The sequence below is a fragment of the Miniopterus natalensis genome, chromosome 2 (genome assembly GCF_054644295.1).
Source record: "Miniopterus natalensis isolate mMinNat1 chromosome 2, mMinNat1.hap1, whole genome shotgun sequence".
NCBI lineage: Eukaryota > Metazoa > Chordata > Mammalia > Chiroptera > Miniopteridae > Miniopterus > Miniopterus natalensis.
In genome coordinates this window covers 169,400,629-169,415,951 of record NC_142082.1, presented here as the reverse complement: position 1 = coordinate 169,415,951, position 15,323 = coordinate 169,400,629, and the positions used below count along the sequence as shown (strand labels likewise).

The 15,323-nt window shown below is 39.4% G+C and overlaps 1 protein-coding gene across 2 annotated transcripts in view; it reads left to right on the top strand.

The window, feature by feature from the left end:
- Positions 1 to 15,323, top strand: part of NTN4 (netrin 4) — a 97,029-nt gene that overhangs the window by 4,122 nt on the left and 77,584 nt on the right. The gene's annotated exons all lie outside the window — the stretch shown is intronic.

Genomic DNA, 15,323 nt, shown 5'->3' with positions numbered 1-15,323 from the left:
ATTTCCCTTCCCCTAAGGTGGAAACAGGTCTTTTTAACTTATATGGATGTACCTAATGTACCTCCAGATATACAACAACATCCAGAGAAAATTGGGTGAAAACAGATAAAGAGATTAAAATACCTTCATCATGTAGATCAAGAAATATTGATTCTGGTATATGTCATGAACTCACAGATTAAATAAGTGGTTCTCAACTAGGGGTGATTTTGCCACCATCTCCCCTCCCAGGGGACATTTGGCAATGCCTGGAGACATTTTTGCTGGAGGGAGGGACACTTACTGGCGTCTAATAGGTGGAAGCCAGGGATGCTGCTAAACTTCCTACAGTGTATAAGACAGCACCCCTCCCATTCTCAACAAAGAATTATTAGCCCAAAACGTCAATAGCACCAAGGTTAAGAAAGCCCAGACTAGTTGTTAGGCATATATCTAATGCATATAGTAAAATGGCTACAGAGACTAAGATAAACACTATTTAGCGATCATCTATATTACTATTTTCAGACTTCCCTGATATAGTATTTAGTAAACATTTATTGAGCCTCTACTGTGTGTCAGGCACTGTGTTCAGTGCTATTAATTCTGCCTCTGGCTTGGGGGGGAGGGGTGCTTGCCAGGGGCCTGATGAAAAGGTTGGTTGGAAAACTCTTCCCCCCACTACCACAGACACATATGGACTTTGCCATGTGATCCAGCTATTTCTCCTGTGTGCACTTTGCAGACCAGGAATAGTGCCACTGGCACCAGAACCACAGGATATGGCACAAAGCACATGGACTGTTTTCCATTTTTCTTTACGGTCCCTGAAGTTGGCTTAATGTTGTAAACTCATGTGCACCCTGTCATGACGGACATTTTTAAAGATACCAGGACAGGAAAGAGACAGATAAGTTAGACTCATTGTTTTTTTATGTGGAGAACACTTTGTGTTGAAAACAAATGAATGGCTTGAACTCTCAAATTGCTTTGGAATTGATCCACAGGCTGATATCAGCTCCCTACTTCTCAGTGCTACTGGGCCATGTGTATCTATGAAGAAGCATAAATACAGTTTCAGTAACCAGGTGCCAGGCATGCTTGCTTAGCAAACATTACATTGAATGTATTATAATGGCCCAGCAATCACTTAGAGATGACTAAGGTAACATTTAGTTAACCTATAGTAAAAGCAGAAGTCCCATCTTTTTTAAAGCCAAGCTACTTATTGTCATCAATGTTTACATCAGATTTCAAGCAGACAGAGACTAAAATTTGTTAATTATTTCGATGTACACTCACCTAGTTTCTATCCAGTTTTTAAATTTTTTTCATTGTAGTTGTTATTTCAACAGACTTGTATTTCAATGGCAAAAAAAAAAAAAATCAAGTGCCACCTAGTTCCCTCTAGAGCAGTATTTGCAAGTGCACATTAACCCATCGTGGACCGTCTTTCCTTTAGAGGGCAGGTTTTAGAGTGAATCTCTTTCTCCTGAGTTAGAGAGTAGAATAAAACCTTCCTCAGAGAGAAGGACCATGCAAGCCTTCCCGGAAATGGTTACTACTTCTCTCTCCTATGTTGCTCTGGAATATCAATTAGTTCTAAGCTATGAATTAATTTCGCAGTACACCTCTGTATCATCAGTCTCTATCTTTGGAAACTGAGTGATCAGAAAACTCAGCCAATGAGTCTAGTGTCAAAGAAGTAGTCCCCAAATTTCATTTACTGCTTACTTGTAATATTACAGACCTGTATCTTCCTCCATTCTATACCAGACTTCTTAGGACTTCTCTAGGTATATTATCCTACTACTCAGGCTAAGATAAATATACCCCAGACTTAATTTGTTTTCATTGTCTATTCCAAAATACTTCTTTGGGCTTTTAAGGCCTTTGAGAGCCTGTAGTTTCATGCCTAAGACATCAGATACCTACATTTACAGAATTGAAGGCACCAGTCATCCGAAAGAAGACTTTAAAAATGTAGGCCTACAAATCCACCCAGAAGAAGACTTTTTAAATCAAAGTTAAGTCTGCTATATAGAAACTTCCTAAACTGCAGTTTTAAAGAATGAGGTAGGGCTATCCTATAATGTGTCTCCTTTGTAGGAGAACAGATTGAGTCTCAGAGGTAAATGTGATTGGCCCCAAAACAAACTTCATTATGTCACAGAGCTAGGACCAAATCACAAGTCTTCTGACTTTGCGTCTACTCTTTGTTCCATAAAACTGTGTTCTTCTCCACTATGGACCCCCAAGAACTGCTCGCGGAGAGATTATATGCACAGCTCTCTCCTTCCTCGCTCTCATAACCATTTGCTCTTCATTTGGATATGACATGAAGGTAAGAAAGAATTTGCCAGACAACATTCCTCGGAACAGGAATGTCCTCTAAGATGTCAGTGGTGTTCTGGGAATAGAGGTTCCACGGCCAGACCAGGTTGGAAAACACTGATTGGGTTTAACAAAATTAAGCATTTATAAATACCTACATATTCACTTTATTTATCCTGTATCCCCAAGTGGGAAATATAGGCTGTAACACTTCCAAACCCATTTGTCCCTGGGACCCTCTTTTTTTTTTTTGTAGAACTCCAGTTGCTATCTCTCAGAACTCCAGAGATCCCCAGAGCACAGCTTGGGAAATGCTGGGGTAGACGTATAAAGTGCTCCCCAAAATCCTGGTAAAAGGCACAGCCAGGGGAGGTGTTGTCCAAGGGGTACAGCATTTCAAGTATGCAAGGTGAATAAGTTCTGGAGATTTAATGAACAGCAAATGTGACTATTGTCAACAAGACTGTGTTGTATCCTTGAAATTTTCTAAGGGGGTAAATCTCAGTGTTCTCATTACACACATGCAAAAAAAAATAGTAACCCTCTGAGGTGATGGACATGCTAATTAGCTTGAAAGTGGCGATTATTTCACAACGTATATATATGTCAAATAATCAAATCATACACTGTAAATAAATATAATTCTTGATTTTCAAATATACCTCAATAATTAAAAGAAAAAGAAAAAGGCACAGACAGGCTTCGTGCTTGACATGGTTAGACATCAAGGCCCTCTGTCAACTGGGGACTTAGTCTCCTATTTAATTGGAGCAATAAATAATAATCACCTTGAAGCTAAAGATGATAGGTTAATTAGGCTTTTTCAGGATGAAGAGAAGCACCTCAGATCTGCTCTGGGTACAGAAAACGGAGGGAAGTGGGGAGCTGTAGTGAGCCATTGTAGGGCCCACACAGGCCTCACGGGACTAAAATTTTGATTATCCCTGTTTAGGAAACAGCTTTGTTCTAGTGACTCCAAAGCAACTCTAACGTGATGTAGTTACCATCGCATTAGAAGTTAGCATCCCTTGCTCCCTGCTCTGTTAACTCATCATTAAAAGAACTCTTCAGAATTGGATAACAGCCAACCAAACTGCACAGATAGTTTTTCTCCAGGGCATCATGGATATATAATACTTGATGGGAGGGAGCAGCACAGAGAAGCCAAGAACAGAGGGAGGCTGGGTCTCAAACGAAGCACTAGGCAGGGATTGTTAAAGGGGGCAAGGCTTGCCTCAGTCTTATTTACCTTTGTGTCCCCAGCATTTAGCACATTGCTTGGACCACAGTAGGCAGTTAATAAATCTGTAGCTGAATGAATGAACAAAGGAATGATATGAAAGCAGGTGTCAGGTAGGAGAATATCCTTAAGTGACACAGATGGAGGAATGAAGTGCTTGGGTAGGGGATGAGATTCAGAAACCCTGGTTTGCATGAGAAGCCGAGTTGGTAATAACAGGGGATAAGCTGTGGTTGGGGAAAGGCGATTAATGAAAGAGCTTAAATAATATTTATTCATCCATTTATTCATCCAGTAAGCTTTGAGTTACTGTGTCTGATCCCATTCCAGATGCTGGGGATATAGCAGTGAACCAGAGAGATAAAAATTCCTGTCCCCATGAAGTTTAGGTTCTAGAAGGGAACAGGGAGAACAGAGAACAAAGAATTAAAGTAAAATATACCGTATGTCAGAGAGTGATAGTAAATGAAAACTAAGGAGAAAATAACACAGGGTAGGGATGGGGGATGCTGGCAGGGAAGGGCTTGCTGTCTTTAAAACTGATGGAAAGATTTGTATTTGATAGAATAAACCATGACAAGAACTTTGAGTTCCTGACAAGTTCTCAGGAGTGAATAAAATCTGTAATTAAGGGTTCTGTTTCTTCCCATCTGTAGATATGGGAAAATAAAGTTGTGTATTAAAATGACAAACATTGGTAAAAATCCCTCTGTCTAGTGTTTCTTAGAATGAGAGCTTTTGAAAAGGAACCTAAATGTCATCGATGGAAAAGCACATGACTGATGAGTAATCTGAAGCCTAAAGAAAGTTGAGTGACTTGTGTACAATTACTCAGCTGAAATCCCTATTTCCTGACGTCAAGCCCAGTGCTGTTTGCACTAGGTTCAGCTTCCTTTGTGCCACGCCAGGTAGTGTGAAAGATAAAAAAACGATATGCATTCCTTTCCTTCACAGTCCTTACTGTGAAGGGAATCTACTGGGGAAGGGAGTGAATGTGGTAATTTATAGACCAACTTATTAAATAATATGAGATAATGCCTGTTTAATTTCCCCGGTATGTTGTAGAGTTAATATGCCTTTCAAGATTCGAGTATTTATTTGTCTCTTTAGGCCATTGGAGGGATTATGTTTTTTGTGTGTGGTTTTTTAATATGTCTATTGATTTCAGAGAGAGGAAGGGAAAGGGAGAGAGAGATAGAAACATCAATGAGAGTCATTGATTGGCTGCCTCCTGCATGCTCCCTGCTGGGTATCAAGCCCTCAACCCAGGCATGTGTCCTGACCCGGGAATTGAACTTCAATCTCCTGGATCATAGGTCAGTGCTCAACCGCTGAGCCACACCAGCCAGGCAGGATTATGTTTCAATATCTCATGATACAGTCAGTATGGCACAAATGTGCAGAATATGATAAATTACTTAATCAGGTTTTTACAGGTATTTGCATTTATAATGTGTTAAGCAATACTTAGGATTTTTAAACTTCAAAGATAGAGTGTAGCAATACGTGAGTAAGACAGTTTTCTAAGCACGATTCTTTGGTTAGCTACTTGTTCCATCGGTCACTGAAATCTGCTCATGCCTGCTTCACCAGCAATGGTCCTGAGTCCTGGTGGCAGCCAATATCAGTTGAAGGCTCCCATGAGACAGGCACCCTGTAAAGTGCACTGTATCCCTTATTCTTACAAGAACCCTGCTAGTTGGGTACCAGTATTAGACCCATTTTACAGGCAAATATGCTGAGACTTAGTGAGTCTAAGTAACTTGGTCAGAATCAAATAAATAATAGCTAACCTGAGCCAGAGCCCCTGGTATTATTAGCTTGCCTTGAAAGTATTTATATGATTAAACTTTATTATAACTTCAAAATGTCACAAAAAAAGCTAAAACTAAATTGCTGTAGCAATTATTAGGTATTATCTACCACTTACTGTTTAAGTGATAATTTGTAAATGGTTGCATGAACTTTGCATTTTAAAAAAGTGGTGTTTGTTTTTTTTACATTGATAGAAAACAAGTAAAGATCATTTGCACTTAATGTTACCCAAGATCATTTAAAATGAGCTACATGTGAATGAGTATCAGTTCTTCAATACCACTTGGCAGACTTCTATTTGATTGGTTTGTTTTAGGGGGAAGGGGAGTCTTTTTATCAAGCTAGTAACAGCTTTAAGCAATTTTTCTAAGTTAGTCGTTGAATGTATTAAGGTTTTGCTTGGAAGCACATTCTCTGCTACAATTTTGTTGAACTTCCTTGAAAATAAAATATTGTATATATTTGTTTAGGGTGCTTCAGTTACCCACACCCTGGGGCTATACCCTTCCTATAGGGGTGGAGCTAGAGATTTATAACAGCACATTTCCAAAAAATGCCTTTAGTTTAAAGAAAACTCACAGGGTGGTTATCAATTAAAATTATTTAAAGAAGTGGCACAAAAATTAGAATAAACCCAGAAATAAAATCAATAAATTTTGATTTGTTGATTTCAAAGGAAGATTTTTTTCCTCCAAAAAAATACTTTCTGTATAGCTATTTTAAAAAATCTGTTTAGCATCTGTTTGCTTTGTATTTGTTTGATTTGATGGTTTAACTTTGCCACTATTTGGCTAAAACATTCTGGACACTTTGAGACACCAGATTGTAAATGCTGAGTTAGTAATGAATGGTTTCCATTGAAAAATTAGGGCTGGACAATAAAGAACAGGTGAAGAGCAGGCACCTGGAGGTCAGGTATATCTGGGTATAAAAGGCAGCTTTCTGCCAAATAATGGAGAACCCTACAAATCAGAACAGGGGTATTAGAAGTTGGGGGCTCTGGAAGATGAGGAAATGAATCATGCCAGGGAATGGGAGCTACTGCTTCTGATCAGTTATCAGCAGTGCCTGAAAAGTTGGTGCATATACTCTCCCCCTCCCCTGCACTGCCATATACTTTGTGTCACTCACATGTAGCTGCTACAGCGTGTCCCCTATCTCTTCTACTCCTTTAGTATTTGCTTCTTGAGCAACTTTGTCCCTTCCGTCATTGTATATGCTTTGTGGCTCCCAGCCCCCCAACCTCTGCACCTAGCACACATCCCTATAAGGCATAAATGTCCAAAATATGTTTGTTGAATTGAATTATATGAAAATAACTATGAAATAATGATACTGTTTATAAACTGTGTTGGATGTTATACATCTACTAAGTATGAATCCTTTCAGAGTAGTCATGATTCATTCATCCTTTCTACAAATATTTATAAAGTATCTCCTATGCCCCAGCCACTATTTCAGGAGTTGGGGATACAGAGTAAAAAGTTAAAAATGTCTGCCCTTGAGCTTACATTCTAAATGTAAGGCGTTTAGCAAGGTGAAATAGTAGAATGTTAGCTAGTGATAAGTGTAAGTAGAAAAATCAGTAAGTAAATGAAGCAGGGAAGGAGGCTAGGAAGTAGGGAGGTTTGGTTTTTGGTTTTTTGTGTGTGTCTTTTTAATGTTTAGACAGAGCTCTCAGGGGAAACCTCACTGAGATTTTGAATAAGGACTCGAAGGAAAGAGAAGTGAGCAGTGAACATATCTTGGGAAAGAGTAAAGGCCCTGAGGACATCTGTTTGGTGCCCTTAGGACAGTGAGGAGGCTGTTTCGGAGGCGGAAGGGTCAAGGTATTGTGTAGTAGGTGAGGTCAGGGGTTAGGGATAATGGGGAGATGTGGGAGAAAAGATGGGGCCCTGTATATAGGTGCCCGGATAGCCCAAATTTACACCTAGATCAGTTAAAACCTATTAATTATTGTTAGCATCCCCTTTCATTTTTATTTTTTTAATATGTCTTTTAATTGATTTTTTTAGAGAGAGAGGGAGAGAGAGAAACATCTATGAGAGAAACATTGACTGGCTGTGTCCTACACGCCCCCTACTGGGAATCAAGCGTACAACCCGGGCATGTGCCCTGACTGGGGATCGAACAGGTGACCTCTTGGTGCATGAGACAGGGTGCAACCAACTGAGCCACACCGGCTAGGGCCCCTTTCATTTTTAAATGGGCCCCAATTTGGACCATAAGTTTTTGCAAGTTATTATAAGATCATTGCTTTTACTCTGGATAATATTGGAAGCCATTTGAAATTCTAAGCAGAGGGTTGATATGATTAATTTACTTTGATAGGATCACTTTAGCTTGTGTGTTAAAAAAAAAAGACCAAAGTGGGAGGAGGGAGACTAGCTAGAATGCTATTGAAATAATTTAGGCTAGATTTAACAGTGTGTGGACAGAAGCGAGCAGTGGAAATGATGAAAAGTGGTTGAGTTCCGTATCTATTTTATGGAGAGAGCCAATAGCAGTTGCCAAAAGGTTGGATGTAGAGCATGAGAGAGAGCAGTAAGGATGTTTTTAGCCTGAGCACCTGGAAGAGTAGAATAGCCGTTTAGTGAGATGGAGAAGACTCTAGGGGGAGCAGATTTGGAGAGGGATGCCAAGGGCTCATTTTTGGACACATTAAGTATGAGTTGCCTATGAGATATCCAAGCGGAGACACTCAGTAGATAGTTGGATCTGTGAGTTTAGAGTTCAGATGAGAGGTCTGAACTAAATATATAAATTCAGGAGTCATCAGTTTAGAGATGATATTTAAAGCTGTGAAACTGGATGAGATCATCAAGGGAGTGGGTGTGGACAGGACAGAGGAGGGTCCAAGCCTGAGCCCAGGGCGGATCAGACTGCCATTACCAAAAACACTTTAGAAATTGCCAAGGCTTATACGCAAACCAGTCTCAACAATCTCTTCGCCCAACAGTTGTTTAATTAAGCAACGACATGAACTGAATGATGCTGACATAGAACAGTGGGTGTGAATTCTCAAATGACAAGTGAGAGAGGAGGTTCGAGAGCTGCAACTTGAGGCTTTCGAAAGACAAACCATTACAAATAGGGAAGGGAAAGCACTGATTGGATAACAGATGACAATGGAAAAGAGAGAGGAAAGAGTACAGACGGAGAAAGAGATCTTTGAAAATACCATGCTGAAAGAGAAATGTCGACTCTAGGGACCTTCAGGTTTTAAGGGCCTCATATGTGTCATTTTATCTTGACTCATTCAAGTTTTCATTCTTTTTAGACTCAGAATTCCAGCTATAGGAGCAGTTTGTTTTTGGAATGCCCCTGGGCCATCACGGTATTGGAAATGAAATTAAAATATAACATTGTGTACTTTTTTTTCTGCTTAGTATGTCGTAAAATTTGATTTGCAGAATGTGATGGGGAGCATCTACCTAAGGCATAAGAGCTATACAATAATCCCATTTAAGCATGTACACTTTCACAATTTCAAGGAATATCTTGTTAATGTTTTAATTAATGTTTACTGTATTAATGTTTAATTGTTCTGTTTAGAGGGAGAAGAGAAAGCCAACATTTAGAGATCACAGTAGGATATGCAGTTACTGTGCTGGGCCTTTTGCACACATCTTACTTTATCTCCACAAAGTACAGTCTTTTCCTGTATAGTTTGTCTTGTTAATGAACAAAGAAACCAAAACACCAACCCTCTCTCTGTGTCATATTTCTCTTCTTTTCCTAACCTTCCCACAACTGACAGAGGAGCAGAAGTCTTTCCAGGCATTGCTAAGTTGGCTGATGTCACTATACACCTTATAATCACAGTTCTAAAACAAATTTTAAAAATTATGAAAAATATTCAGATATTTTCTGCATGACATCATGTTTATTTGAGCTAACACTGTATCTTTCGGCTGCTACTGAAAAAGACTTCATTTTAAAATTGAAGAGAGAAAATGTAGTTACTTCCTTATACTGTTTAATCTCCATAAAGAATTATTGTTTCTTTTTATTTTGGCCAATTTAACCCTTCTGAGGTCTTTGGGGCTTCCCATCAATTCCTTTTGTAATCAATGCCTGTATTTCTCTCATATTCTGTGTCCCAATAAATAACCTCTGATCCCTTCCCCACCTCCAAATAAAAAGCAAAGGTCAATAGAGAACACATCAAACCAATGATCTATTAGAACTAGAACCCAGGCAGCTCAATCTCCAGGAATCCCAACACACCCAAAGGGATGCAACACCCTTTTGTAACAATATCTCTCTCTCTGATGATTATCAAAGTTCAGAAGAATGTAAGCCCACTAGGGGATTCTCTCTGTGGGAGGGGTGTAGTGGGGAGGCGTAGTTTGCAAAAGCAAAAAAATAAAAACAAGATGATTGTCAACTTCTGCTCCTTAACTCCCAACTCCCTTCCTTTCCATGTACTCTATCAGTTTCTATTTATTCCTTCTGGCCATTTATCTTCTCTAATTTTCATTTATTTCCTCAAAGCATTTTACTTATGTCACATTAGACCGCTTCTTTTATCTCTTCTCTGGTCCCCAAATACCTATTTGTCTCCAAAAAATGAACATGATACCTAGCCTGTTTCCATGATTTTCTCTCTGGAACCTTCTACAGTTCTCTCGACCCCATTGCCCCCTTGTCTTTCCATCACATCCCAATCCTAGACCAATCCTACAGTTCACCTTCTTGTTCCTTCAGCTAGACAGCTGAACTCTAGTGAGAAAACTAATAGCACACTTTTCCTGAGAAATGCTCTACAAATTTAGGTTTTTACTGTCTCAATTTGTCCCTCAAACGTCCCTGGAAATCCTTTTTTCTTCAGCTCTTTCATTCCTTCGGTGACTCCTTCAGTGTCTCTCCCCTCCCTAAGTCCCCTCCTCTCACAACTTGTTGCTCTCAGTTAAAGTGCTTGCCTCTTACCCCACTGAGAAAATGAAAACTTGTCTACCCCAGAAAGGCCCATCAAGGTGAAAAGCAGAGATCCATTCTCAGTTCTTCTCTCCTCAGCCAACTCCAGCTACTCACCAAGTCCAGCCCATTCTGCTGCTAGAGCTGCCCTTGGGCAGGTCTGCTTCTCTCCATCCCTACAGCTACTCTGGTACAAACCACCATGATTTTTTATCTGTATACATTATTGCACTGCTCTCCCAAATGTTCTTTCCAGTCGGTTTTGCTTGTTTCACAATCTTTTCTCTATATCACACTCTGAAGGATTTCTTTAAAATCCAAAATATCACTTCCTTGCTTAAAACTCTTCAGTGACTCTCCGGTTCCTTCATAACATAGCCCACATTCTTTAATGGGGCATGCTAGGCCCTTTCTGAATGCCCCTTGGCCTCATCTCTCCTCACTGTCTCTTATACCCTCACCTCCAGCTGTGTCTATTGAACTACTTGTATTGCTCCAAGGTGCCAGGCTCTCTCTTACTCTCTGACCCTTGCACACATGATGCCTTTTCCCGATGCTCTTCTCTTATGCTCCCCTCCCCAAGTCCTACCTCTCATTCACTTAGCTAAGTTGTCACTCAAATATATTTTGGGTGGATGCATGGTTGGATAGATCATTCCTATTTATTCTTAAGGACTTGACTTAAACTTTACCTCTTCCCACAATTCTGGGTTAGGGGCCCTCTATATGGGTATCACTCATGTACACCATGGCACATGTCCCCTATATCATAACATTTGTTACATTGTGTTGTGAGATCTTCAAGGTAGCCCATACCGCATTGTGAGAAACACTACCTTAACACTGAACATGCTGCCTGGCAATTAAGTAGATATTTATCAAACGAATGAACTCTGAGGCATTGTTAATATTATCAATAATGACTATTTCTTTTTGTGGTTTAAAGCCTTTTTTGACACAGGCGTGCAGATACATTAAACAGTCTGTTTGATAGATGACTTGCTAAGTGTCTCATAGTTTTAGCCATTTAGGATGACAGATCCTAAGGCAGACAGTTGATCAGTATAATTTCTCAACAAGCACAACGTCATAGGTTCTGTCCCTTTGCAAACCCAACCCACAGACTCTATTGCTAACCTGTGAAGGCCTGGCACAAAGGGTTTCAGTTTAACATGGAAAGGCACAATCCTATCAGTGCCTATTGGAAAACAGTGGAAAGTGCATGTAAAGGTTAACTTGGGGATTTTATTTCTCATCAGTGTTACTGGAAATGATTAGATAGTCTCATGCTTTTGCTCCTGTGGTGTTTCCAGCTGGGCTTCTCTTCACAATGCCGTGTTGGGTGCAAGGGTGGTTGTTTCATGATTCTGGATAACAACTGTCTCATGACTGCGCCTCTGGACAAACTTGTGCAACTGTTTGATTCTTGGATAAACCACCGAGCTTGTTACTCCCTCTCCCTAAGTAAGAACTGCTATTTCAAGTAAGCCAAATCCAAATCACCTGCATTTCTAGAGTTGGAAGCAGAAACTAGCTTTGAAGAAAGAGCTTTCTTTGACAAAACAAACAAAAAAAACTTTTAAAAAACACACAAGCAAAATAAAACTTGTAAGCTATGTCCCTTTCCTGTTACCTGAACTTCACTGGAGTGTAATCATACCTTCAAGAAGTTCACAGTCTGATTGAGACTTCTAAGTTGTTGTCCCTTAAAGGATGAATAATAATTAAAAGGTAGGGAATGGAATTCCATGGAAAAGTGCACATGTATAAGGAAAATCAACCCTTAGAAGGGTTGTTATGTGGGGTAGTGGGGAAGAGAGAGGGCTGGAGAAAAAGGGGCTGGCCCTGGAGGCTCAGGTAAGATTATGCAAGGTCTAGTGAGCCAGATATTTTGGACTTGATCTGGTGAGGAGTGGAGATCAACCAACAGTTTTTCTGGGTAGGGAGCTGTTTTAGAAAGTCAACTCAGGGAGCATTATGGAAGACCTTTGAGCAAAACTTACGAGACTAAGTTTAGTAGTGTTAAACATAAATTCCTCTTTTTAAAAACCAACTGTAGCATCACTAGAGAGGTGTGACTTATCAGCCTTTCATCTGAAAAAGACCTGAGGGTTTCAGACAATTGTAATCTCAGTGCGAGCCAACAATATATCATGACTACCAAAAAAACTAATGCAATCTTAGGCTACGCTGATAGAAGGCGATGTTCCAATCAAAGGAGAGAATAGTCCTTCTGGTGTGTTCTCTAGTTGAAGCATAGCTAGAATATTATATTCAGGCCAAGGATATTCCTGTTTAGAGAGAGTTGGGCAGAACTAGTGAGATCAATTAGAAGCCTCATTGCATAATGAACAATGAACTTGGGATATTTCTCCTATGAGAGAGGATTTATGGATGCTCCAGTATTGCTGGGATCCTTCAGATATTTGGAGAGAAACTAAATGGACTCTGATGCTTTCAGAAGGCAAGAGTATGACCGAAGAAAGGCTTTCTTAAAAACTGCATGTATCCAAAAGACAAGGTGAGCTCCCTTGAGTTTTCCAACCATGAAATGTTTTGGCAAAGGCTGAATGATCCCCAGTGAGTGATGGTACAGAGAGGACTCCAAGACAGATTTAAAGGTTTGTGTCAGGACTCTCTAATGTCTCATTCACCTTTGAGTATATAGAAGATTATACCATCAAGTGAGTAAGTGACTGAAGAAAATCCTTTACATCCAAACCATTCCAACAGCAGAGGTGATGGGTTGGGCACTGCTTAGCTAGTCATGACAGTCTTCCTGCTAGGTAGACTGAAGCCCTCAATTTTGACATAATCTTTTTTTAGGAGATAGCATTTATTGCAAGGTGAGTGGTCCTTCATAACCATTGAACATAAGGAAGTCACTTCGCCGACATAGAAGGGGAGGCAGGGAAAAGAGAAACGAGTCTCTATTCTCTAAGTCTCTCTCTTCTATTAATAGATGATATTTTATTTATAGTTTATAATACAACTACACAATGTGGTAGCATTGTATAGAAATTGGTGTCCCACATCTAGTCTATCGCCAGGTTCTGGTGGCTCTGTCTCTAAGTTGGTCCTCACTTCCACTGTCACCAGTTCAAGCTCCCTCATCTCACACCCGGACCTTTCAAGTAACCTAAAGTGACTCTCTCTTTAACTTAAGGGTCTTAGATTCTTCACTTGTAAATCAAATCAGTGTCAAAGAATAAGGCACACATGTGTTTTATAAGTGGCTAACTATTACATAAATATTAAGTATTACTAAGTATTACTAATAATATAGTTATTATTAATAATAATTACATTATTAGCGAAGTCAACTTTTGGGTCAGTCCATTCAGCAAATATCTGGGTGCACACTATGTGTCTAGCACTATCTCAGGTTCTGGGGGTACAGTAATAAACAAAAAGTCATAAAATGCACTCAAAAGCCCAGACAACTGACTGACAAATTTTTAGAACACAAGCCATTTGTAACAACATCAGTCTGAGTTGATAAAGTTGACATAAGAAATTGTATGCTTTTTATTAAAGCAGTAGCTCAGTCATCTTCACAGACAGGCAAAAATAAGCTGGAAGGAGTTAGATTTAGAGAACATGAACAAGTCAGATGTACAAAGGACAATTTGTGTCTCTTTGTTCCATATTTAGTCCTACATATCTACTGTGACTCTAAAATTCTTTTAAAATTATACTATGAATGTCAAGTACTAGATAAGGAACTAAGTTTTTAAAGATATTTTTAGATGGCAATGTTATGATAAGATACAAGTATGAGCTTAAAGTAAAATTTCTTATCAAAACTGAAAACAATGTAGCCACCTACACCTTGCTGGTATTTCAGACGCAAGGAGGAATTTCCAAGTGATTCTCGTAAGAGGTTGCTCTGTAGTGAACTTTGAGTGCTCCTCAGAGTTTGGGTCCTGGAACTCATCTGGATTCCCTGTTCTTTTGTTAAGAATAGATACTCTTTGTGATTTTGTGTGGCAGGTCTGTTTTTAAAATTAATGTCCTTTTAAAATAATATGCTTGAAAAAGGTCTTTCTTGAGGCCTTGTTCAAGTTAGTTAGGGAATTATAACATCTTTGTAAGATTATCAACGTGAAATATTGCAACCATAACTCACAAGCACCTGTTTATCAAGAACTTGCACCAGACACATTGGAAATTGAAAATTCATGGCTGGGAGTTCAGTGATGTGTTATTTCCGCTCCTTTTTTTAGCTTTCCTTCTTTAAAAGCCCACTTCATAAAGCATTTAACTACTTCTGGATGGTCTAGTAGATGCTGTGAGCGTAACTGGGAAGATATGTTACTTGTGGAGCTGTCCCCTGGTACCGTTGTCCTCAAAGGCCATTTTAAATCTCCTGGTCAGTTTCCAGCCAGTTACCTTCATCACTTTATTGGTAGAGAGATAAGGGAAACGGATTTGTTTCACAGGTAGCTACTGAATATTTAGACTGCTGCCACCTCCCCCTGCCCCCTTTGTTACCTCAGCCTTTCCTGTCAATTTGCCTGTCGGTTTAGTTGGCATGGAACCAGAAATATTATTTCTCATGAACAAATAATATAATGACAGATGTTATGGAAATATGCAGATAATATCGCCACATTCTATACAGATGTAGAAGTAACTCTGTCATCCCCTTCTCCGCTTCCCAAAACCATGACATTAGAACTGCAGTCATGCCTCCCTGATTTACCACGATTGGAGATGAGTGCTCAGGAGGCTACAGAAATGATATTCTCATAGAGAAATAATTTTTTCCTATCAGTTCCCTGTTTCCACTCATCAGCTCCATGTCTTCCCAAACTTCTGCATTGAAAATACTATAGATCTTTTAAAATCTGAATATTCCTTGCATTACAGGGGGAAAAAAACAACCCTTGGAAATACACTTGGATTAAAAAAAATAAAATTGGGAAAAGGGATATTCAGAAATAGAGGTTAGAGCTTGTTTGACATCTGAGAGAGGAAAATGTCTGGAAAATATTGTCATCAGTAACTTGTGCATCTAAATGAAACAGAAGTC